Below are 26,577 nucleotides of genomic sequence, written 5' to 3' on the forward strand. Positions count from 1 at the left end.
GCCATGTGCCATGCATCAGCATTTAACCTATTCTAATAAAGTCCTTGCTGTAGAAAGAAGGTGCTCTGCAACTGAACACACACACATATATAGGATAGTGATTTGTCATATTCATGTAGACACACAGCAAATACGACATAGAACTAAAATTGGACATGAATATGGCAGAAGGACACAATTGCATCTGGCTTAAAGCTATGCTGAAACGAGCAATATTATACTCCTTTTGTATGCAGGATACACAGCATGCTAACAGGATGCTTTCATTTTATTGATGACACATGAAAAACAATGATCTGTACACATGGGCCCAATATTTATCTGCAGTATTTTTCAATTACATTACTGTCATTTTCCAGGGTGTTGTTATACTCTTCCCTTGCCCACTGGAGATGTGCAGGAATTGTTGTTCCCCCTGTAGGGGCATAGAACATGCCATCCAGTTCCGGGCTAAGCATTTGTAGCAGGAACCGCTAAAAGGAAATACAACAACAGGGATGGCAAGCACAGCCACAACAGGGAGTGACTAGTTAGCTCTGGAAGCTGCAGTAGTATTCCTTCCCATCTAACATCATTCTTTGTTTCTTTTCTTTGTTAATTTTTCAAGTATATAGAGATGAACACACACACTTTCGAGAGAGGGAAGGTAATGGATGTAGATGGGAGACTCTGTTCTTCCATTTCTTGCTGCTGTCACTTTAACCGGGGTGGGGGGTGGGGAGAGAGAGCTCAAATCCCAACCAAGGGCGTATATTTTGTTGATAACAATCACAGCATTTCAGAGATAAGATTACTTTGTATGAATAAGTATGTTTTGTTTTCACTATCAGTAAACATCTCTTTTTCACTCCGCTATATTTCACCCTTGGGAACCGAGTAAAAAATCATTCATTTCAGAGAACAGGAAAGGGAACTCTTCAACCTAGTTAAGCTGCACAACATAATTGGCTGCGAGCGAAGGGCATTTTCACAGATGACACTAAAAGCACTTTCCCCATCTCCCGCACCTGAAATTAAGATGTGAAGCCCATGTTGGCTAAAATTAACCTCCTGTTTAAAAACGGGACTCTTCTTCTTTCTGACCCACGTTAATTATATTCACTTATGGACACAAATAGTGCAGTCTCAGTGACACTTTTAGCGTTAGGTGTAGAAAAAGCCAAACACCTTATCTGATCTGAACATGTCGCATTCTAGAAGGCTGTAATCCTATAGTCTTAAAATTAATTCCCATTGATTTCATTGGAACTTTGCCCTAACTTGCGATTTCTTTTATTTCTTTTTGCTTGTTTGATTGTTTTATATCCTCCAAGTTGCTGAGTGTGGCATATGTGGGGGGGGGGTCCCCTTCTCTATTTTATCCTGTCCTCACAACAACCCTGTGAGGTAGGTTAGGCTAAAAGACAGCAAGTGGCCCAAGGTCACCAAAGGAGCTGTGGTTTTCTGCTTCGAGATTATTGCTTCACATCGTACCCTGAATTGGAAGGGGGTAGGAATGGGAGTGCCTGATCACCTCATCTGTCTCCTGAGAAATCTCTATGTGGGACAAAAAGCTACAGTTAGAACTGGATATGGAACAACTGATTAGTTCAAAATTGGGAAAGGAGTACGACAAGGCTGTATGTTTATTGTCTTCCTGCTTATTTAACTTTTATACAGAATGCATCATGCAAAAGGCTGGGCTAGATGAATCCCTAGCCGGAATTAAGATTGTCAGAAGAAATATCAACAACCTCAGATATGCAGATGACACAACCTTGATGGCAGAAAGTAAGGAGGAATTAAAAAACCTTTTAATGAGGGTGAAAGAAGGACACTGGAAGGACAGATCCTGAAGCTAAGGCTCCAATACTTTGGCCACCTCATGAGAAGAGAAGACTTCCTGGAAAAGACCCTGATGTTGGGAAAGATGGAGGGCACAAGGAGAAGGGGACAACAGAGGACGAGATGGTTGGACAGTGTTCTTGAAGCTACTAACATGAGTTTGACCAAACTGTGGGAGGCAGTGGAAGACAGAAGTGCCTGGCATGCTCTGGTCCATGGGGTCACAAAGAGTCGGACACAACTAAGCAACAACAACATGGAGTTCCATTCAGAAACAGAAATAGATGTATGGTGCACTCTTTAGAAATATGAGTCCTGCTTAGGCAATAGTTGCATGCTGAGCATTCACTGAGCAAGGAGTGGGGATGTGCCTCTCGCCCTCCCCTTGACATCAGGTCTCCATACTAGCCCTGCCCTCTGGTGTCTACATCTTGAGCTTGGTTGCCTGTGAAGGAGTCCACTCTCAAGCAGCTGCTCATGTAGGGATTCCCCTGCAGAAAAATGTGCATGAAGTGTGAATCTTGGAGGGCAGAGCCAGAATGAGGCCCTATACCTGAGCACTGTGCAAATTGGGCTAGATTGTTGCCCTTAAAGGCAAAGGGACCCCTGACCATTAGGTCCAGTCGTGGCCGACTCTGGGGTTGCGGCGCTCATCTCGCTTTATTGGCCGAGGGAGCCGGCGTACAGCTTCCGGGTCATGTGGCCAGCATGACTAAGCCGCTTCTGGCGAACCAGAGCAGCGCATGGAAACGCCGTTTACCTTCCCGCCGGAGCGGTACCTATTTATCTACTTGCACTTTGACGTGCTTTTGAACTGCTAGGTGGGCAGGAGCCCACCGACCTTCTGATCGGCAAGTCCTAGGCTCTGTGGTTTAACCCACAGCGCCACCTGCGTCCGTTGTTGCCCTTATTGAGAAGCATTTTTAAAAAGAAAAAAGAAAATTGGCAGTTAATGATGTCAAATTTTAATACTGAAGTTTTAATTGCCCCACTCTCCTTGTCTTTTTAATCTCTGTTTTAACACGGTTAAAATGATTTAACTCATTTTGCAGTGGAATTCTATGTATGTCTACTCAGGAAGAAGCTCAATCGAGTTCAGTGGCGCTTTCTCCCAGGCATGTGAGTAAAGGATTGGAGCTGTGGTGGACTGGAAGGTATCATAAACACTATGGAGGTCCTTATGAGGCTCAAAAGGCAAACTCTAAATGTTTTTATATATCAGTAAACTTACTCCTGGTCTTTAAATTTCTTTAGAATTGCAAATAAGAGGTTGCTAGGGTGGGGGGGGGGGGCGGATTGCAGTTCAAACGGGAAGGCAAAAAGTCCAACATATTGTCCAAGTCTGACTTTGCCTGCTTCTGCCAACTGTTTTTAGGTGTGAGGAATTCAAATAATCTGCTCTTGTTTTTGTGACTGGACAACATTTAGCTTGGTAAATCTACATTTGATTAAAAAGCACATGAACTGCTCTCAGAAAACCAAAGAATTTTAATTTTCCCTTCTGAAAATGTCAGGCAAAACTATAAAAACATAGTTTCTCTGCATAAAACATATCCTACTAAATACACAACATGACCTTGTAATCACAAAACATTAGAAAATAATGATATCAGTTAATAATAAATAAATAAATAAATCAAACCCGTTTCATCAAGTTGTCCTTTGGTTCATTTTTGGACATTAGCCGCTGGCTTGCTTTTTGGCCTTTGGTGTAGCCCTCATGTTTCTCATGGGTTTAAACACTGCCTGCTGCCTCTGTGACTTGTTTCACACACCTCTCTATATATTCAGCATGACAAGGCCACCGTGGAACTTGCATGGGCTTGTCAATGAACTTCTCTACTTCCATTGTAAGTTTACATGTCAAGACCAGTCTATCAGGTCCAACAAGAATGAAGCACTGGGGTTGATGCGAGATGTCTTCCTTGGACATACAAAGAGATCTCCCAGTGTGTCGTCATCTCCACCCTTCAAGTCAATGATCTTTTGGACGCCAGCTCTCCTCTCCTCATTGTTGTAGGACCACAAGAGTGTCTGGATTCATTTCACTGAATGCATACCACACTGAGCGCTGGATGGTTGGCAAGACAGCATCCACTGCAACCTTCTTTTGCAGCCTACCTCACTGCAGCTGGAACAAGATGTGGTGTGGCCTTCCACCCAAGAGTGTTTTGCTTAGATGTTAAACCAACGGCAGTACACACAGATGATGTATTTCACCATCAGTCTTAAGTTGTTGTGGGTCTTGCCTTTAAGGCCATGTTTTGAAACCCATACGCAACAAAGCCTGCTTGGTGTTGTTAACCACCTTGAATGACTCCTTGGACCAATTTCAAGAAGGGCCAGATCTGTGAGAAGTTTTCCTGTCCTTGTGGCCTGCATGATCTGATACCTGTGCACTTGACCAGTAGAAAGATCCTTTGTGACATTGTCACTCAGTGAAGTAAGAGGCTCCTCAATGGAGAGTTTGGTGAATGAAGGATCAGTTTCAAGTTGTGTAGCAGAGTCTAACATCTTGCCAATGTTACCTATCCTCATGCTGTTAGATTTTCACCTTGCCTGCATTGCTTAGAGATGTTTGTAGTTAAGCAATATATACCGTATTTTTTGCTCTATAAGACTAACTTTTTCCCTCCTAAAAAGTAAGGGGAAATGTGTGTGCGTCTTATGGAGCAAATGCAGGCTGCGCAGCTATCCCAGAAACCAGAACAGCAAGAGGGATTGCTGCTTTCACTGCACAGCAATCCCTCTGCCTGTTCTGGCTCCTGAGATTCAGAATATTTTATTTCATGTTTTCCTCCTCCAAAACCTAGGTCTGTCTTGTGGTCTGGTGCGTCTTATAGAGCGAAAAATACGGTACATTGTTTAAATAAATAAATATCCCCCCAAAAAAGGTATGATTGAGACAATAAGAACACACTAAACTGGTTTGCAGAAAGTGATTTATTATAGTGATTTATTATATTAACCCCAAATGCATCCTTAGGAATCAACAGAGTTGTGATATGCATGAATTATTTTAATTGGTGGGTTTTATCTGACTACAGTGGAATTCTGCAAAGCACACACACAGCCCTCCTGCAACTTCTGACAAGGGGAGTACAGCGGATGTAAATGCAGCTTGCATGTCCTTGTAGCACTCATCTCTGAGCAAATCTCTTTGGATACCGTATAATAATCACCTTCCCACCGATTCCTGAAGGAGTCCTGAAACTGCAACGAACCGTCCTCCCCACCTTATACTTCAGTAAGTACCATTGAGATCAATGGGACATGCTTCTAAGCAAATACAGATAGGGTTGAGGTATTAATCAGAAAAAAGCTGAGGCCAACATCAGTCTTCCAGCAATTATGCATCTCTGGTGAATTTGCAAGATTTCTTGCTGATACCAAAAGAACGATGAATACCAGCCGGGTGTCTCTGTGTGAATTCACCTCTGTTCTATAGAATGCATTTTTTAAAAAAGACTGCCCTACAGTCCCACAGTGCAGAATGCAATCCATCAGATTCTCTATAAACCAGGGAATATATATCTGGCTAAACCTATCTAAAATGAGATGCAGCATTAGCAATATGGAAGGCCTCAGCAAGGTAGGCAATAAAAGGAGATATACTATAGCACCTGACATCAGATTGTTTCAAGCTTAATTTCAGTAAAGTAATAAGGTCAGGGAGAGAAATGCTCAGCGATGAACAGATTGATAGTAGGAAATGGAAAGGATGGGACTCTGTGTGTGGGACTTAAACCATTTTTTGACTTCCATAGAGAACAAAGAGATGTACACAGACCATAATCTCTAACAGATTTGTAGCCATTACTGTGCAGTGGGCAGATGGAGGGTAGGGCAGCATCCTTAAAGGGGGAAATCACATGCTTTACTGCTGGAGTTCAAAAGGACTGGGGCTTTTTGTGTCTCATCCATAAATAAATAATAAATAAATACTGTACTTTTCGCTCTGTAAGACGCACCAGACCACAAGACGCACCTAGTTTTTGGAGGAGGGAAACAAGAAAAAAATAATATTCTGAATCTCAGAAGCCAGAACAGCAAGAGGGATCGCTGCGCAGTGAAAGCAGCAATCCCTCTTGCTGTTCTGGCTTCTGGGATAGCTGCGCAGCCTGTATTCGCTCCATAAGACGCACACACATTTCCCCTTACTTTTTAGGAGGGAAAAGGTGAGTCTTATAGTGCAAAAAATACGGTAAATAAATAAATGTGCTGGTGCATAGATTAAAAGGCACACCGTTCGTATCTCTGTGTGTGTATGTGGAACAGATGCTGTTCTGCAAGCATGCCTGTATAGCTTTCTGCAACTAGGGATGCCCTTTGCTTCGGTCTGAGGGCTGCTCAAGTGGAAAGGGGAAATCCCAAATCCATCTCACGATGGGTGGTGCATCTCAGGTTACGAACATTCTTCACTGCCATGGTATATCCGCCATTCCTAATCTAAGGCTGGCTCAAACCTCGGAATTTCAATCTGCCTGTCGATATATGCATGAACTACAGGTGATGTGGTAAAAAAACCGAGTTCATGTGAGGAATACCATGTTTCAATAAGCATAGTCTCAAAAAAGGTGACAGAGATACATTACGTAGTTATTTATTTAAAGTGTTTTTATCTAGATTTTGGCCAAAAATGCACTCAAAGCGTCTTACAAATGTCAGTTATAAGGCAGTCCCTGCCCTCAGATTTACAATCTATAAAGCCTAACTCAAAAAGAAAAGGTCTTGGGGGTGAGGAAGTTACAGTTGAAGGAGAGAGTGTGGAGAGAGTGCCAGCAGATCACATGCTTATCCTTTAAACTATGAGTTAGCAAACTATGGCCCAGGGGCTGGATCCGGCCCAATCGCATTCTAAATCTGGCCCAAGGATGGTCGGGGAGTCAGTGTGTTTTCACATGAGTAGAAATGTGTCCTTCTATTTAAAATGCATCTCTGGGTTATTTGTGGGGCCTTCCTGGTGTTTTTACATGAGTAGAATGTGTGCTTTTATTTAAAATGCATCTCTGGGTTATTTGTGGGGCATAGGAATTCATTCATATTTTTTTTCCAAATATAGTCCGGCCCCCCACAAGGTCTGAGGGACAATGAACCGGCCCCCTGCTGAAAAAGCTTGCTTAAACATTGTAATGGATCCCTTCCCCTTCCTCTCTACTTTTTAACTGAAAATAACTTCTAATTGTTTTCAACGACTATCAAGTTTAGAGGACTCTCCCACTGCTTGGAGCTAGGGTTTTCAGTGAATCTTGCCTTACGAGTTTCAGATTCATGTCTCATCTTGGAAGTCCAACAGGAGAAATAGCTAAGCAAATTGTCACGATCGTCAAATTGTCACAGCTCACCCTCTGATGATTCAGTTTAGTACTAGGGCTGGGCAATACGTGTTTTTTTTAACATCGTGATATGTCAGTAGCTAAACACTGGTATATGCTGATATATCACGATGACTGGAATTTATCTGGCCTGCATCTTCCCGCCTTAGGGAAAGAAGAAGCAGCTGAGATACATGGCTCAACCCTACAGAGTGAGTGAGTCCCAATGCCTCTCAGGCTCACACGTGAACCAAGGAGCATTGAGGCTTCGCTGAACTGTTCACCTGGGGGGTGGAAGAGGCCTCCCGCCTTCCAGCTGAATGACCCAAAGGTGGGCTGAGGGCTCTATTAACTGCTCAGCTGAGGAGGATTGCAACCTCACACCCCTCAGTAGAGCAGTTTCTCAGAACCCCCAACCGGCCACCAGCTTGTGTGAGCCAGTGGTAGGGCAGGGGCTTCGTAAAATTGCTCGGCTGAGGCGAGGGCAGCTGCGCACTCCTCAGCCAAGCAGTTTGAAGAAGAGGAGGGAAGAACAAACCATATTGTGCCTCGCCGACGCAGCTTATTTCTCCCTCTGCAGTTATGAGGGCAGAGTGGGATGGTGGCTTCACTCAGTGGTATATTGCTGTTGAAACCGCCACTGCTCCTGAGTCCCTCTGCTACCAACGCCAACTGGAGGGAGCCAAGAGTGGTGGCGGTTTCACTTGCGATAACCAAGTGAAGCCACCCAGTCTGCCCTCATACCAGTCCTGGGCAATGTATCAATACATCGCCCAGGCCTATTTGGTGCAAAAGGCAGCCTGCGTGGAGGGTGTTTTCTTGTTTTCTGTGGGAAGCTATGTGGTTATATTTTGGGGTGGGAGGAAACAGATGTATGGCAGAATCCTAATAAATTAAAAAGTTCTTTGTTCCTATTCTTTAATCAACAAGAATAAAAACCTCACCCCGAATAAGTGCTGTATTTAACTAATTAACCTCTTTAAGCCAGGGATGAAACTTGGGTGCAGGAGGAAATAATAATAATAATAATAATAATAATAATAATAATAATAATAAATTATCATTACCACTACTACTACTACCAACATTACAAACTTGCAGCTGTTTTCTACTCAGTCTTCACCAATACTTTATCAAACCCTGACCAAGCCTTCACCCATGTTTTGAAGATCGCTCCATTAGCAGAACGATATACTACAAAGTTTTGCTAAGATGTACCATCTGAGATTACAAGCAAGGAGCAGCATGTTTAAATGCTCTCTGCCTATGGAACACATGTAAGTTAGGGACACAATTGCTTTTTTATTATTCAGTTGTAGTAGACCAATGGAGACAAGTTTTTCCTACTGCCTGGGGCTAGACAATTTATGGTAATATCACAAATTTGTGGTCTTTTTTTAGTATACCCAAAATCCTTTGCTTATTAGGGGCTACCCCACATTTTCTTCAAAAAATTGCTTTGCACAGTTAACTACAACAGAGTTATCAAAATATTCAAAAGTAGGGGGTACATGTTCAATTGGCTGCACAGCATGTCTCTTGCCACCTGCTTTCTAGTCACCATCCAGCTTGTTCCTCAGCCCTCCCTCAGGTCTCTGGCATACCAAGGTGCAGAATGGGCTCTGCAGTGCTGGAAAGGGCAGTTGGGAACAGCCATGCCAAGAGCCCAATGGGTCTCAGTGTTGCATAGTGCAGCAAGGAGTTCAACATCAAAAAACAATGGGAGAATGACATAAACTATGAGATTAACCCCACTCAATGGACCAGAATGTGGTCTAACCCCCCCCCCCCTTTAAATCCATATCAACGAAAAGAAAAGAACTCACTCTGAAACTCACCTACAGGTGGTACCTAACACCAAGAAAACTAGCGCTAATATGCCCAGGAACCTTACCAAAATGCTGGAGAGGGTGCACCTCCACAGGCACATACTTCCACATGTGGTGGGAGTGCCCCAAAATCCAACTATTCTGGACAGCAGCCATATGAGAAATATGTAAAATAACTATGCAAGTATTAGACATCACCCCAGAACTGGCCCTACTAAACATCTTCCAAGACAACAATGCCCACTTACACCACAAAGAACTCATAACTCACCTACTTTCAGCAGCCAGAAACACCATAATCAGACACTGGAGAGACCTGTCAGGAGTAAGCATGGACCAATAGTACCAAATAGTATGGGAAACAGCCCTACTAGAAAAATTAACCAATAAACTGAAACTGGCACGGGGACAAACAGAAGAAGACACCTTTACCCCGGTATGGTTCCCCTTTATCGCGTACACAGCCCAACAAGACAATGACAATAATCCACCAACAGCATACAAATCAATATGGCTAACCTGATCCAAAACACCCACCCACCCCACTCACACACGAAAACAAAGAACACCACAGCCAACCACAAATGAACAACCACACCCTAGGCCAACCCCAACCTCTCTCACCACCAAAGGAACACAAGTGAACAGCAGAGAACCGGCACAAGTAATGCTGACACCAAACCCTACATACATTAAGCAAAATAGAAACACCGCCACCCAACCCCCAACCCCACCAATGTCTCAACAAATGAAACTGATTTGTAAAAATGTTACATGGAAAAAATACGAGAGACGTTCCCCATACTTCTGTAAATCAAGAAAATCTTTAATAAAAAACAGGGTTGCATGCTCTGTTAGAGGAGCCCAGAATGGCAGACACAATAAGGATAAAACATTTTTAAAAAAGAAAAGAAAAGAACTAAAAGCAGTTTTAAAACACAATTTTTTAAAAAAGCAGTTTAAAACTTCCTCAACCTCAGGGTTGCCGGGAACAGCGTCTTTCAGCAATCAAATGCTTGATCCATTGGATTCCATTTGCCCCTGTGTGGTTGGTTATAAAATTATACATAGTTTTTTTTCATAATATGAGGACCCAGCATCACACAATCCTGGCTTCACTTTAGCCGAGGATAGTAATTAGAAGTAAATTCCATTGCCTCCTCTCTGTGTGTTGTTCATTGCCGTTGCTGGTCTTCCACTTCATTAAAATACTGACTGTAAATATCTTGGGGCAGGAACTTTTCATTTGGCTTATGTGACTTTATACAGCTCTGTGTACCCTGATGGTGTAATTGCAAAGGTATTTTTTTAAATAAAATATATTTTTATTGAGTTTAATACAAAACAGGACTAAACAAAAGAGGTTATCCCTCCCCCTCCCCCTTTCCACCTCCCAGCCCCCACCATTGCATTACTTTACCACCCTTGTAAAACATTTACATTTACACCCTTGTAAAACATTTATCCAGAGATGTGCACACATAGTAGGTGGGAAAGGATATATCTGGGTGCCATATTTCAGCAAAATTGTCTGAGTTCTTGTTTTAATGCCTTCATATGTTTAGTCAATTTATCCATCAAGGCTGTTGGCCGGACCTTTTTCCTCCACTATGTGAGCTGGAGATGGTCCAAACTCCCCCAGTTCCATGCAATATGTTGTCTGGCCACTACAAACAGGAATATTATAAGTTGTTTAAATTCTCCCGATCCTCATGAAAAATGTTCAGAAAAACCAATTGTGGTGAGCTTTGTATTGTTTGTTGCATTATGAGGCTTATTTCATCACATATTGTAGTCCAAAATACCTGTATTCTGTCACAAGTCTTTCTTCTTTGACAATCACTCGTAGCCGAGTAAGATTGTCTTCCATAAACTAGGTTTTAAAAGTGAGTGTGTGACTGTGGAGGCCAATTCTGGATCCACACGTCCTTCCATAGTGGGGACATTGGTTTCCGGGCGGGAGGTGATCATGGTGAGGGTTTGTTAAACATGTCTTCCTCTTAGCGCGTTTCTCCCTTTCGTCCTGAGTTCAAGTGTCTTCAAAACCCATGACACCTTTGGTAAAGGCTGCTCTCCAATTGGAGCACTCACAGGCCAGTGTTTCCCAGTTGTTGGTGTTTATACGACATTTTTTTAGATTTACACCACATATGGCACATAGAAACTAGTGCACCATCTCCAACAAAGAGGAGAGGAAGATGGGTTAATATCACGTAGAGATGTAAGGTACCACCTTGTCATAGAAGTGTGATCCTTAATTTTAACAGGTATTGATGACAATGATATTTTGACCCACGTTACACCAATTCCATCTTCATCTTCATCATCATCATCTCATAAACACTCATAAACATAAATGGATTGAGATCTGGACTATTATTTGGAAGCAAATCCCACCAAAACCAATGGGATTCCCTTCCAAGCAAGTGTGCTTAAGATCAGAATGGCAGCCATAACATTGATGTAGAGATACAAAATCCAATTTCTGCTGTGCAATTCTATGTCTGCTTTCATTTTAAGAGAAGACCAATATTATCTATTTATTGCAATCCATTTGACCACACATTTCCTCCCATTTAATCCAGTTGTAAAGTAAGGCAATTTTCTGGTTAATCCCAATTTTCAAATGCTAACATCCAGGGAGTTTAACTCTGTGTCATATTTTTAAAAGGTTTCTTCAGCCTTTTTCTCATAAATTACATGCATTCTCATCCCTTATCATTGCACCTGTTCTCAGCTAAAAATAAGGTGTTAGGAGTGCCTACCACCGCCAAACATTTAAATGATCGGTGACAAATTAATGTTCACATTATTAATAGTCACATCCTAAAGCTATTTTGGGGAAAACATTACACTTTCTTCTATTTATATCCCGTGTGTCTGTCCTCTGTCATTGTCTTCCTCTTTAATCTTGTTTGAGTGTATGGCTCATTCGTCCTTATTTTATTGACTCAATCACAGGCACACTGTCACTTTTTATAAAATGGTCACTGCAGAATCACATCAAGCAAATTCTTGATTCCTCAGTCAGTAATTTAGTGCCTTTATGGAATTGCAATTTCAGGGCTCACTGCTTGTTTTTCTAAAATGTACTTTAGGAATTAGTTACTCCAGCCACAAATCAGTTGAATTTATGCACAGTTGTAATACAGTTTATGGCCTCATGGTACATTGCTTCAAAAACAGCAGATGTGAAATTATGATAAATATAATGAGTGTTTTTTTGCCTGATCTACTGGAGTAGAGAAGGATCTGGAGCGTGTTTACCTATCCCATATAGTACATTTAATGTCTTAGTCAGGACTCCTGACAAAGGCTGATTAATGTCCTCATCTCTTTTATTAAAGATAAGAGTAGCGCTGCAGTCAGGAGATAGAAAGCACACCATAAATCTTCGTAAAATGAGCAGTCAAATAATCACTCGTCAGAAATAAAATCTACATACATTAACACTAACACTCAGCCTACCGTGTGCACAGCCATAAAAATATGAAGAAGAAGGGGCAGAAAGAGAAGGGTTTCTGGAAGTTCTAATTTCAAGTAGTCCTTTAAGTTTAATGTTACTGTTCCTGTAACCTGGATGCAAAAGCTGGCATTTGAAAGCACATGTGAAAGGACCAGATGCCTCATCATTACATTAAGAGCATGAAGCAGGCAACAATTAAGCGATTCACTGGAAAGACATAATGCTGATCTATGCTAGCAATTAATCACGGAATACATTAGACAATGATGGGTGACCTACAAATTTTTGACAAAATAATTTTTCATCATGTTGGCGATTTCTTAGCCTAATATGCCTGCAAGGCACAGAGTCCAAACCTGTCATTTATTCCATCTCTCCTTGACAGGCGGCAACCTGTCTTCCAGACAAAATGAACATTATCTGTGCTCACTAGACATTTAGTGCAGGGCTTAGCTTATGACTAATGATAATAGGCAGACAGAAATGTTAGAGTCTGAAATAATGTTCTCTTTGTTAAAGAAATTTCTTGAGGTAGATTTTTTTTTCCTGAAGACACAGAAAGATAAAAACTATTTTCCCATGGACTTTATAAAAGAAAATATAACACACCTTTTCAAAAATACATGAGTGCCGTTTAAAAAGAAGAAGAAAAAACCCCTAAAAAGATGTCATTTCGTTTTTTTTAGTTAGTATTTCATTAGACTCTGCGCCTCAGATGACATGCACAGACAAGGGCTCGATTGTAAAAAGGAATTTCATTGATTCCTAGAGTTTGAAATCTGCATAGCTGACCTTAGAGTTTGTGGGGTCAAAGGCAAAATCTTGGCAGTGGCCATTTTGGGATTATAAATGACAATGGCAAATCAATACAATATTTTGGAGCCTTGCTGGATCCTAAAGCAAGCACAAAATGGGAGGGAAGGAGGGAAGGATGGCATTAACTGCTTGTATGCCAGGCTGTTCCAGGAAAAGTGCCAGCCCCTTGGAGGGAGCCCAGCCTCCCACTTTGCATAACCCTCATGCATAATAATTTACTGCTTTCCCCCAAGCATACATTTTTAAACCAACCTGTTTGTGTTTCCCTTTTTAGTCAGATTATGGCAGACAGCTTAGACCAAGAACAAACTTAGTTGGTCTCTAAGGTGCTACTGGACAACTAAAAATTTTTTTTTGATATATTTCGAGCTTAAAATGTGTTTGTCATTTCTGTGGTGAGTTGGCTGTAGCGATTAATTTTGACTACAATCCTAACTCCACTTACCTTAGAGTAGGAATAAGGGACAGATTCAGTTTTGTTTATATTGTAAAAATGAGAAAATGTATAGTTTGCAGTTATCAAAGAAATACAAAAGCTGAAACACAACGATCCTTCGAAATTCACACTTCTAATGTTGTGGTGCAGTTTTTCAGCCAAACAGTGTCTACAAAAATGCATACAATAAGGAGAAGTGTGCCCAAAAACGTATAGATTTGTGAATGTAACATGTGGGAAATTGTTTGGAAAATATATATATTTGTCAAAACTGCACACTAAAATGTATTTATTAGAGGAAATTCACAATGAAATGTTGATTAATTTTTTAAAAATAAATAAATAATGATGCAAAATTGTAGAGAACTGAATGTTAGATTGGGGAAAACATGAGCAACTGAGAGAACCAAAATTGACAGATTTGTCTACCCCTATTGCATTAAATAGGACTGGCATGGTTAGGACAGCACTGTTTGCGTGATCCTGCTAGGATGCTCTGTATAGGGCTGGCAGCCATCAACTCCTTTGAGATCCTAGACTTGGTATATGGGCGAAGTGGCATTGGAGGAGTCGGAAATACCTAAACACAAAACAAGCACGCTGCTTGGCCTCACAATACTCATTGGACCTTTGCAACTGAAGCTGCAGATAGAGAAGATACAGTATTCAAAGGGTCAGCTGATAACCTGGCAGCAGATATTCTGGCACTTTTAATAAAGGTAGCTCAAAGGTGTTGCAGTAGGACTTAGGTGCAAAAGGGAAATGAAACAGTGAAGTCTACTAAGCTGCAGGTGTTGTTGGACTACAGCTCCCATCATCCCTGACCATCAGTCATGGCGGCTGAGGTTGATGGGAGCTGAGAGTCCAACAACATCTGGAGGGCCACAAGTTCCCCCAGCCCTGCTGTTAAACATATAACCCTTTAGGGGACTCTAATACTTTATTTGTTCTAAGAATTCTCTTCTTTTGGGAACTTAGGATATTTATTTTAGGACATACCTTTCATCTTGCTTTATTACATGTGGTTCAATATTATTCACAATGTTACAAAAAGAGCATTGCATTAGTCTATCGATTTTAAAGTGATATTTGCAGTCTCCCACTTCAGCAGTTCTGTGGGTGAACTCTTGATACTTCCTGCTATGGGACTTATCTCTGCTACAGGAAGCCCCCCAAGATACTGGTACAGGCCAGTCGTGTCCGACTCTAGGGTTGTGCGCCCATCTCACTTAAGAGGCCGGGGGCCAGCGCTGTCCGGAGACACTTCCGGATCACGTGGCCAGCATGACGAAGCTGCTCTGGCGAGCCAGCACCAGCGCAGCACACGGAAACGCTGTTTACCTTCCTGCTATAAAGCGGTATGGCCCTGTGGGTAAAACCTCAGCGCCTAGGACTTGCCGATCGCATGGTCGGCGGTTTGAATCCCCACGGTGGGGTGCACTCCCGTCGTTCGGTCCCAGCGCCAACCTAGCAGTTCGAAAGCACCCCCAGGTGCAAATAGATAAACAAGGACTGCTTACCAACGGGAAGGTAAACGGCGTTCCGTGTGCTGCGCTGGCTCGCCAGATGCAGCTTGTCACGCTGGCCACATGACCCGGAAGTGTCTGCGGACAGCGCTGGCTCCCGGCCTATATAGTGAGATGAGCGCACAACCTGTCAAGACTGGCCCGTATGGGCAGGGGTACCTTCACCTTTTATTTATCTACTTGCACTTAAGGGTGCTTTCGAACTGCTAGGTGGGCAGGAGCTGGGACCGAAAGACGTGAGCTCAGCCCGCCGCAGGGATTCGAACCGCCGACCATACGATCGGCAAGTCCTAGGCACTGAGGTTTTACTCACAGCGCCACCCGCGTCCCAATTGATGGTTGTGCGGATCTACAAATCGAGCACTAGTTCAATTGTGAGTCTTGCCCCTTTCTCCATGCCCACTTTTTAATATGGGGAGAATATGTCTACATACATGCTTTCAGTTACTATATCATTTTTTTAAAACAAAAAAATCAGAAACCTTTATTGTTATCATTCAAAAACTGGTCCAGGGATAGGCAGGAGGCTTCCTGATTACATATTGAGGCACTGAGAACATCTCTGAAGAGGAAAGTTTCACTGGAATTCTGCATTACTTCCAAAAAATTTTCATTTGTTATATTTAACAAGATTTAGACACAGCTTCATCATCCAGACCTCTAAGCCATTTACATAAAATATACATTTAAAAGAATGATAAAATCAAATGTTAAAAACAAGCTGATTTTCTCCCCCACCCCCCCAAAAAATAATAAGTAAAATGAGTAGTTGTTTGTTTGCTTTAGTAAAACAAAACAAAATTTCATATTAAAGTAGTTCTCAAATATTCACGTCTAGGTAGGCTTACCTAAATGAAAAAGTTTTTAACAATTGTCAAAAACATTACAATGAAGGTGCCAGTGAAATATCAGCTGGCAGGGAGTTCCACAGTATAGGCACTGTCACATCACAGTTAAGGATGAATTCCTTGAAAGTGCGAAACAGAAATATCACTTTGTAAAGGCTTTGCCTGCCTTCACTTTCCAAAGCCTCTCAAAGTTTCATATGGAAAGTCAAGGGAAGGAAGCATATTCAGTCTTGGTTTCTGTTTGGTCAACATGAAGTCAAACGCTCTCATGCAGCTTCATTATACGATTTTACTTGAGTTTAGTTGTGGCCTTGATATTGATGTGTAACGGTGTCCTTAACTGTCTTCATTCATTTGGCTCAACATGTTGATTTGCCATTAGTAGAAATTATTGTATATGCTATGAGAACAAATTAAGCTTGTTAAATTAACTGTGTTTCTAAGAAATGCTAGGAATTACAGAAATATTGAAGAGCTGGCATCCCACGCTGCAATTTTCAGGATCTAAATTAGATATGAATGAGACAGAGATGGATTGTTATTGTGAAAATAAGTAGTTATGGACAGATTTTTGTTATTGCTATATTTCCTTTCATTTTATATTTACCTTCAAATTGAAATTAGTGTTGAAATCGGCTGGGCTGAAAGTTCTACTGTGATCCTTTTTTTGCAGACTTTCAACAGGCATTGGGTAAAAAAAAAAAAGGGTGAACACTACAGGCAATCCGTCTGCAGACAGGAAGAGAAGAATTACAAAATGTTTTAAGGGACATAGAGCTTTACCTGGAAATTATTTATTAATTAATTTTAAAATAGCCACACATAATTAAAACACATAATAAAACCATTATATTGATGTTAAAATAAGTATCCACAATTAAAATGTACAATAAACAAGCCCATTAAAACAGCCTACCAATTAAAACGGTAAAAACAGCAATTAAAGCAGCAGGTTCAAATCAGAAGATCAGGACAATGCTTGTTTAAACAGGTGTGTCTTCAGGAGCTGGTATGATTCTAGTATGAATGCCAGTACCAATAAGACCTTTTTTATTTCAGCAGAGAGAGCGTTCCACAACACTGGTTGCGCAAGTCGAAAAGCCCACCTCTGTGTTACCACAAGCTGATGAGCTTCAGCCCACGGCAAAGCTAACCAGGTTCCATTTGTTGTCTTAATCTGCTTACCATAAAAAAAGGACTTCGCCTTAGAAAAACAAAACAATTATCGCTCTGCATTTTGCTCCTCCAAATAGCCTAGCGGCTATGTCTTTCCCACAATGCTTCCTCTGAATGGTGTTACATCATCATGCATGACAATATTCAATACAGTGGTACCTCAGGTTACAGACACTTCAGGTTACAGACGCTTCAGGTTACAGACTCTGCTAACCCAGAAATAATACCTCGGGTTAAGAACTTTGCTTCAGGATGAGAACAGAAATCATGCAGCAGCGGCGCAGCAGCAGGAGGAGGCCCCATTAGCTAAAGTGGTGCTTCAGGTTAAGAACAGTTTCAGGTTAAGAATGGACCTCCGGAACGAATTAAGTTCTTAACCCGAGGTACCACCGTACAGTATTACTCCTACTCAGAGCAGACACATTGAAAACAATAGGCCTGACTTATTTAGGCCCATGAATCTCAATAGTCTACTCTGAGTAAAAGTTAGCAACAAACCACAGTGTCACTCTGGTTCTGCTCCAAGTAAAGGTCTGTTCCCAGTCCTAAAATGTGATTCTTCTCCTGTTCTCTTGAAAAATTGCAGAAAAGCCACACATGCCAACTTTTTTGACTTGCAAATGGCCTCTGGAAAGGTACTAGGATGATTTTTCGAGAGCTCCAGCGAAGGCCTGAAGGCTCAGTCCTGCCCAAACAAAGCTGGTAGCACTTTGCCACCAACTCCCTTTGTGCATTCCATCTTGTACCCTGAGGAAGCCAAAAGAGCAAGAGCTACTCATCTGACAGCAGTGTATGCACAGACTGCACAGCCTTGTCATTACACTGGCAACGAGAGCAAATCAAGGACATCCTTCAGACAATGAAATAGCTAAAGTGGCTATGGGCCAGCAATGTCATAAAACACGAACCTGTGGAACGCGAGCTGTCATGTATTTCATACCAATTTGCATCCTTACTTATTTATTTATCTTGCCGAAACCCGGCACAATGGAAACAATAAGACAAAGATTCAACTGGCAGAGGTCTCACCTCTATTTTGTATAATTTGATGCTTAAAAGCTTACAAGTAAAACATGTAAATATATGCAGACCTGAGAGTAGGCCTTCAGTATGGAAATTACAGAGAAGAATTTACAAAACCACAGGCCATAAACAAGAACACTGTGATGGCTATAAACACTTAGGCATCCAATGGGGATGCCGGGAGTCTCCTTGTCTAAATGCAGTTGTCGATATTCTAGAAGATATGTTTTTATGCCGTGTGAAAAAAGGTTGTATCAGCATCTGACTGCAAGAATCATCCTTATACTCAGGCCATCTCACAGTCTCTGTATGCTGTAAGATGCTGGCATTAGCAGACTTATTCCCCTTGCTATTTATGCACATGCATAGAGCTTTGATTCCTTGTCAGCAGCAATTTTGAACTGAGAGTCATTTTCAAGCCACCGGCCTTTGCTATCCATTAAACACCACTGTGAAGGAACACAGGTATGCTGGAGCTAAGTACTAATTTTCCTTGGCAGCTGGAGGTGAAAGGAAAGAGGTGACATGAAAATACCAAAATTATAGTCAGTTGATGCACAAGAATAAAAGGTGGCAAGACAAGACACACTAAGTTCACGGGAAAAAGTATACAAATGGGCACAAAAGTTGCACTTAGGTAAACAAAAACAAAAAAGATTAAATACTGCCAGGGATTGGTGTAACTGCTGGGAACTGATGTCACTAACCTTTTTACATTCTAGCATGGTTGGTGTGTCATTCATGAGATTTCCTAAAGTTTTCCTGAGCCTGGTAACAGCATGAGATTCCCCCCCCCCCAAGTATCTGCCTTTGATTATCCCCCCCAAAATTATGGATAGCAATTTTACCTCTCCGTTTTTATGCAAAACAAATACCGCTCATCACTAAAGTAGTAGTCCCAAACAGACTTTGCTAGTTGACTCCTGTGGGGTTAGCCAGCTCTTATTCTAAATGGTCATATATATCTTTAATTATTTTGTTTTATTCTGATGTTGTCTCTGTCTGCCAGCTGTTTTCCTTCCTGCTATTTTTATTGTCAGTTATGCTTTATTTTGCCTTATAGGCTTTTACCTCTGTTTTCAGTTGCGATATTATATGGGTGTGTGGGTGTTTGAATTGTTAACCTTGGACTTTTAAGGAAAAGTGACATACAGAGGTTGTAAATCAAGGAAGGTGAACCTCAGGCCCCCAGGGCCTACCCTCTCCAGAGCCACCCCCCTCTCCAGCCCTGCTTTGCGCTCTCTTTGAGTGCCTTTACATGCTTGGAATGTGTTCTTGATACTTGCTTGCATGGATGAAGTGCAGAGAGGGACGTGTGAGTGGGAAGGCCAAAATTCACAATTTCTGCTCTGCTAACCTTTCTCTCTGACCATGCCCACTTTTGTCATTTGCCCCAACCACCGGTGCCATGTAGCCCCCAGAAAGTTTCCCAGAAGCGAATGTGGCCCTCAGTCTGAAAGAGATTCCCAATCTCTGTATTAAATAAATATGTGGCCCTATATTGAGCCATAGCTGAAGCCATATTTCTCTTGTGAGCAACCTTACAGAAGACCATCCCACAATTCTAGACACCACTCTCGGTGCTGTGACGTTTAACAATAACAAACAGGAATAGGTTAAGAAGGTTTCTCAGTGGCACCAAACTCAAGAAAGCTTCCATTGTCTCACTCTTTTAATTCAGTCTGGACAACACATAGATTCAACCCATAGAAGTAAAAGTGGGATCATTTCAGACACATAACTTTCCTCTTCACTTAAGTGGACTTTCTAAACCACAGAACGGTACACCTCTTCCCTGTATTCTGTTAAGAACAGATAAAAACTGTTAGACGTGTACACACCTTTTTTCCATTCAGACTGTCATCAAAGAAAAGAAAGGTTTATGGAAGAAAAACATAACATAAATGACGTCCCTGTCATAGCTTAAGTATCAAACACTATAACTGACTATAGAGTTTAAAACCTGAGTTTTACCAAATTGTGGCCTGACTTCACACATTTATTTTTATTTTTAGAAATTGGAAATAATTCTCCCCAAATAGGGTCAGGCTGCAAGTCTATGCACACTTATCCGAGGGTAAGTCCCACTGAGCTAAAATGAAAATCCCTGCTGGATCTGACCAGAAGCCTATCTATTCCAGCAGTATGAGGGTAAGAGCTCTTTCCTTCTGTTTCCTGGTGACTGGCTTTCAGAGGGATGCTGGTAACCAGTGATAGCTTTTACTGCCATTAATTTGTCTAATTCCCTTTTAAGGCTATCTAAGCTGGCAGCTCTCACCATGTCTTGTGGAAGAAAGCTCCACAGTTTCACTATGTACTGTGTGAAACTCTGGATTTCCCACCATTCCGTTTCATGAATGACCCTGGGACCTAGTATCATGAGAGAGGGAGATAAAACTCTCCCTGTCCACTTCTTCACACCATGCATTTCTTTATATACCTCTATTCTATGTGGGACAGGACTGTCTCAAGCAAGGGTTTCAAGATGTGAAGCCAACTCACTAATTTCAACATCAACTTCGTTGGACTGGCCATGTTGTGCGAATGCCTGATTATCATCTTCCAAAGCAACTACTCTATTCTGAACTTAAAAATGGAAAGCGTAATGCTGGTGGTCAACAAAAGAGATTTAAAGATTGTCTCAAGGCAAATCTAAAAAAATGTAGTATAAACACTGACAACTGGGAAACACTGGCCTGCGAGCACTCCAGTTGGAGAACAGCCTTTACCAAAGGTGTCATGGGCTTTGAAGGCAGTCGAAGTCAGGACACAAGGGAGAAACGTGCTAAGAGGAGGACACGCTTGGCAAATCCACACCATGATCAACCCCCGCCCGGAAACCAATGTCCCCACTGTGGAAGGACGTGTGGATCCAGAATTGGCCTCCACAATCACTTACAGACACATTGTTAAAACCGTGTTTATGGAAGACAATCTTACTTGGCTGTGAGTGATCGCAGAAGAAGAAGAAGAAGAAGAAGAAGAAGAAGAAGAAGAAGAAGAAGAAGAAGAAGAATTTAAAATGCAAATAAAACACAGCAAAGCTAAATTTTGGGCTCACACAAAGCACCGTATTATGAAAGATTACCAAAGTCTGCCCTTGGCTCGCTTGTATATTGAGGGGATCCTGGGCCCACATAAGGATGGAAATGTGAATTGATGGGAGTTGTTGTCCAACAACAGCTAGAAGGCACCGTGTTGCTTACCCTGATGCATGTTTGTTTCTTTAGAGAAGATGTGATAAGCAGGAAAATGGAGAGTCACACTTTTCAGGTACACCCAATTTGGTAGTAACAATGCATTTTGGTCAGAAATTGGATAATATACAAATGTTCCCCATAGATAGAATGCAGATATTGCCTTTGTACTTTAACCTATATTCGCATTATGACATATGCAAATGATTCAGGCAGGTGGGGAGGAATCAAAGCTTAGATTGGGCCATGCACCAGACTTTGTGTTCTCAGTGCCTGACCCTGCCCTGAAACATTTGAAGCAATCTAGAGAAAGGAGTTCCTTTGAGCCTGCCTTACCCTGCTAACTGAAGCAAAACAAGTGCTTGTGAAAAGGAGTGAGCACTTCCATGGCAACTGGTGTGTTTTTCAGTTTGTCAGCAGAGCACAATAAAAGGTACTATGCACCAACTAGTGTCATTCTCCCTATTCCTCTCCAAAACAGTTTTGCTAAGATATCGTTTTCATAAAGGTCTGGAGATCAAAAAGCATGAAAGACAAGCCAGTGGGACATTGCACCAACCATGCTATTACAGCATGCATCCTGACAAACCTGAGTAAATCATGCTACACATTACACTGGACTCCTGCATATCTGAAATGCAGAGTTATTTGAACCACCTACCTGCTGTAATCACAGTATTGTAAAATGGGTGGGTGCACAGTGTTCAGCCTGCTGAGATCTATTTCATGACTCCCAATGCATACCAGATTCTAGACTGGCAGATTACTATATCTGTGTTCTGCTGCCTGCCTGTCAGAGTGAATAAGTGGTTTAATTTACAGTTGCGGGACTTGAAATTGAGAGGGGGGGAGCAATTGGAGGGGGGGGGGAGCCTGCATATATCCTAGTGAACTTTCACATCAACAAACTGTTGCACATTTGAGTCATTCAAAATGCTTTATTAATCTCTAAAATTCTATCTACACTTTAAAAAAAAAAAATCAACAACCTGCAGTGAAGTCCACATATACTACAAGGCTCTTCATGTTTTATTTTACAGGTTTAGTATGGAAAACTGTTTCCCACCGATGAAAGTGCCAGGCAACCTGATGTACTGGGGAACCTGGCACCCAGGTACCCTGACAGGGGATTTAAAGGGAGAGAGGTTGTCATTCTCTGGCTCAGTAATATGTAAAGCCCACTGGGAGGGCTTTTAAACTGTGGCTTATTTAAATCTAACTTGCTTCTCTCTGTTGCACTCATATTTTACACTTAAGACATAAGCAACACTTCATGCATTCAACATTTTTAGAATTTTCATGTTTCATTGAATAGTTCCCCACTGATGCATAACCCTGTCCCTTTGAAAAACACAGACAAACAGCTCATGTGAATAGCTCTGTGTGTTGAGCAAGTGGGGCACGGGTCACCCAGTTAAACCAAGTACATTGGTACCTCATTCTGGAGGTCTGTTCTTAACCTGAAACTGTTCTTAACCTGAGGTACCACTTGGCTAATGGGGCCTCCTGCTGCCACCGCCGCACGATTTATGTTCTCATCCTGAAGCAAAGTTCTTAACCCGAGGTACTATTTTTGGGTTAGCAGAGTCTGTAACCTGAAGTGTCTGTAACCTGAGGTACCACTGTACTTCCACTAAGCAGGAAGACCCTCAGCAGTTGCCAGGAATAATGATGGGGAACGTATCTCCTGTTCTCTTGCCAGACTCATCATAGTGGACCATAGTTAGCATATGTGTTTTAGTCTTTGGCCACTGGAACTCTCTGAGCAGTGCTAGGAGGGAGCATAGACAAAGATGAGTGAAAGGGCGGTTATATTAAGCTCTCATAATCCTAGAACTCTGGGCCATCCAAGGCAATTGAATGTTGGATGATTCAGGAAAGACAAAAGAGAGCATTTCTTCACACAGTGCATAGGTAAACTATAGAATTTGCTCCCACAAGAGACAGTGATGGTGACCAATTTGAACTAGACAAATTCATCGAGGATAAAACTATCAAGAGCTACTAGTCATGATGCAGAGTACCAATTTCTGGAAATCACAAGTCAACTGAGAATCTTGGTTGTGCTAAGGTGCACATGTGCACAGCCAGGATTTATGTTTGTGGGGGCACGCTTTATGCTGGTGGGGGACCTCAGTTATTTAAGTATTTCTATTGGTTTACTTCATTGGGGGGAGGGGACAACTGGTTGCAGGCTTCCCATCAACATCAGTTTGTCTCTTGTGGGAAAAGAATGCTGGACTAGATGGGCTGTTTGATTTGACAACATTTAGCTTGATAAGTCTACGTTTGATGAAGAAGCACATAAACTGCTTTCAGGAAACCAAAGCATTTTAATTTTACCTTTTGAAATTGATTTCTATGCAATTTACACACATTTTACTTACCAAGCAAAACTAAATTACAGTGGTACCTCGGGTTAAGCACTTAATTCGTTCCAGAGGTCTGTTCTTAACCTGAAACTGTTCTTAACCTGAAGCACCACTTTAGCTAATGGGGCCTCCTGCTGCTGCCGCACCACCGGAGCCCGATTTCTGTTCTCATCCTGAAGCAAAGTTCTTAACCTGAAGCACTATTTCTGAGTTAGCGGAGTCTGTAACCTGAAGCGTATGTAACCTGAAGCGTATGTAACCCGAGGTACCACTCTAAATTGATTTAACCAAAACACCTTTTGAATTTCCAAGTCATGTTACAACTTTTTAGCACCCTTCATTTTTGGAATTTGAAAAATTCAGCACACCCTACCACCCCATCCTTACCATGATATAAGAAGCTCCAACAGATTTATTTAGAAAAAAAGATATATTAGACACAGGTGATAAGAACATCTTAATTTTCGCTTAGTGTCAAATAACTGTAGCTAATGGGGAATTGCTAAAAGGTTAGTAAAAGTACCAAGCAATGGCAAAGCTTCAGCATGTAACTGTATAAAATAAATGCACAAATGTATCTAAAAGCAGTGGCTAGAATGACATTAATATATATTTCCCATTCTTCCCTTGCTATGGGCTTAACCTCTGAGATGCTTCGGAGAAATACTCTATTACTTACTCTTTACTGAGCATCTCTATCGCCTACATATGAAATTTGCATATGTCAATTATTGTAGAACCTACGCATCAAATTCAGCACTTGTTACAGGCTGTCTGATTGGCACTTTGATCCTAAAGGGAATTATGTTTCAGTCCTCAATCCAGTTATATCTGAAGTAGTCCCACAGAATTTGATGGGTTCACACTAGAGTAACTACCTTGAGGAATGCAGTTCAATTCCCTGTAGGGAATCCACTTAGGGCATGCTTCTCCGAGTCACTGGGGAATCAGTATCTTTAAGATAAAAATTTAATAGCATCATTTATTAAATTAAATTAGTTAGCACTAGTCTAGCAATTGATGCTACAGCACCTGACATGCCTGTTCACTGCATTCTGTAGGGCTGTTATTCATATGGAACATGCCTGTAGTATAAAGTAATCAATATGCAGAATAGGAGGAGGAGGAGGAGGAGAAGGTGAGGAGGAGGAGGAGTTTGGATTTGATATCCCGCTTTATCACTACCCGAAGGAGTCTCAAAGCGGCTAACATTCTCCTTTCCCTTCCTCCCCCACAACAGACACCCTGTGAGGTGAGTGAGGCTGAGAGACTTCAAAGAAGTGTGACTGGCCCAAGGTCACCCAGCAGCTGCATGTGGAGGAGCGAAGACGCGAACCCGGTTCCCCAGATTACGAGTCTCGCTCTTAACCACTACACCACACTGGCTCCCATGTTTTTTCCAGAAGGAAGACAAGAGCATTAAAAATTAAAAACAATTGGCACTTTTCTTTCCAGTTTGTGGTATCAGAACTTCAGCTACAATTATAACCTGACCGCCTGCCTTGGCAACTTTTGGACCAGCATGGGCTGCTTAGACTTTTGACACGCTGCAGCTCCATTTATATTTTCCAGAAGAACATGTGCCTTGGAGACACTTTATGTCCACCGACTTAAGCACTAATATTAGTGTCTACTGGGGAAATCCAGCAGTGACAAAATACCCAACAAGACACCATCAAGTCCTGGTGAAGAGAAACCAGGATGGTGGAAATATGGTGAGCGGTCTGTTGTAGAAAGAACCAGGTAGGCTGCTCACATTGTGGGGCAGAAGATAGAGGGCCCTTCATTACGTCCATAAAGCCCACCTTTGACTCCTCCCAGTTTTAGCCAAATTATGCCTCTGTAGCCTTTTAAAAACAGCAACCAAGAGAGTACCAGGGTTCCTCAAACTTCTTCAGCAGGGGGCCAGTCCACTGTCACTCAGACCTTGTGGGGAGCCGGACTATATTTTGAAGAGAAAAAAATGAACGAGGGACGATGAGCGGCACGCGAAAGGGCTCCAGAGAGGGTCTGCTTTAAATGGCGGCTGCTCGAGAAGGGCACTCAATCAACTGCGGCTCCTGGGTCTTGTGAACGGCAGGGGCTGGAGGTGGCAGTGGAGAGACGATGAGCAGCACGCGAAAGGGCTGTGGAGAGGGGCTGCTTTAATTGGCGGCCGCTCAAGAGGGGCGCTCAGCCAACCGCAGCTCCTTCCTTTGGCAAGAAGGGAAGGTTCTGGTTGTGCAATCTAGCTGTGTACAGTGGTACCTTGGGTTAAGTACTTAATTCGTTCCGGAGGTCCGTTCTTAACCTGAAACTGTTCTTAACCTGAAGCACCACTTTAGCTTCCTGCTGCCGTCGCGCTACCGCCGCCATGCAATTTCTGTTCTCATCCTGAAGCAAAGTTCTTAACCCGAGGTACTATTTCTGGGTTAGTGGAGTCTGTAACCTGAAGCCTATGTAACCCGAGGTACCACTGTATTTGAAGAGCTGTTAATGTGGTTAAAAGCACACAGGCAGAATGCCCTCCCTCATCTTCCCCATCAATTTTCCCACACAGCCTATTTTTAAAATGCCAATTTCACAGTGATTTACAGAGCAGACTTAACCATGTCTACTCAGAGGTAAGTCCCATTCAATTCATTGGGGTTTACCCCCACTGTCCCACTTACGTGGGATTATGGTTGCAGCCTAAATATTTGAGAAACTGAGTAGTTTACACTTGTCAGTTTCCCTTTCTTCAGTATGTGTTTCCTTCTCAGACTTGCTG

General features: G+C 42.0%; 1 long non-coding RNA gene across 1 annotated transcript; it reads right to left on the reverse strand.

The window, feature by feature from the left end:
* Window positions 1-15,746: 15,746 nt before the first annotated feature.
* LOC310683755 lies at window positions 15,747-24,786 on the reverse strand. Its single transcript, XR_014514516.1, has 3 exons — window positions 24,707-24,786; window positions 16,668-16,789; window positions 15,747-16,564 (listed from the first exon to the last, which is right to left on the reverse strand). It is a non-coding gene; the product is annotated as an uncharacterized lncRNA (long non-coding RNA).
* Between the last annotated feature and the right edge of the window lie 1,791 nt (window positions 24,787-26,577).

This window comes from Podarcis tiliguerta (assembly GCF_965153285.1).
Source record: "Podarcis tiliguerta genome assembly, chromosome: 1".
NCBI classification, from domain to species: Eukaryota; Metazoa; Chordata; class Lepidosauria; order Squamata; family Lacertidae; genus Podarcis; species Podarcis tiliguerta.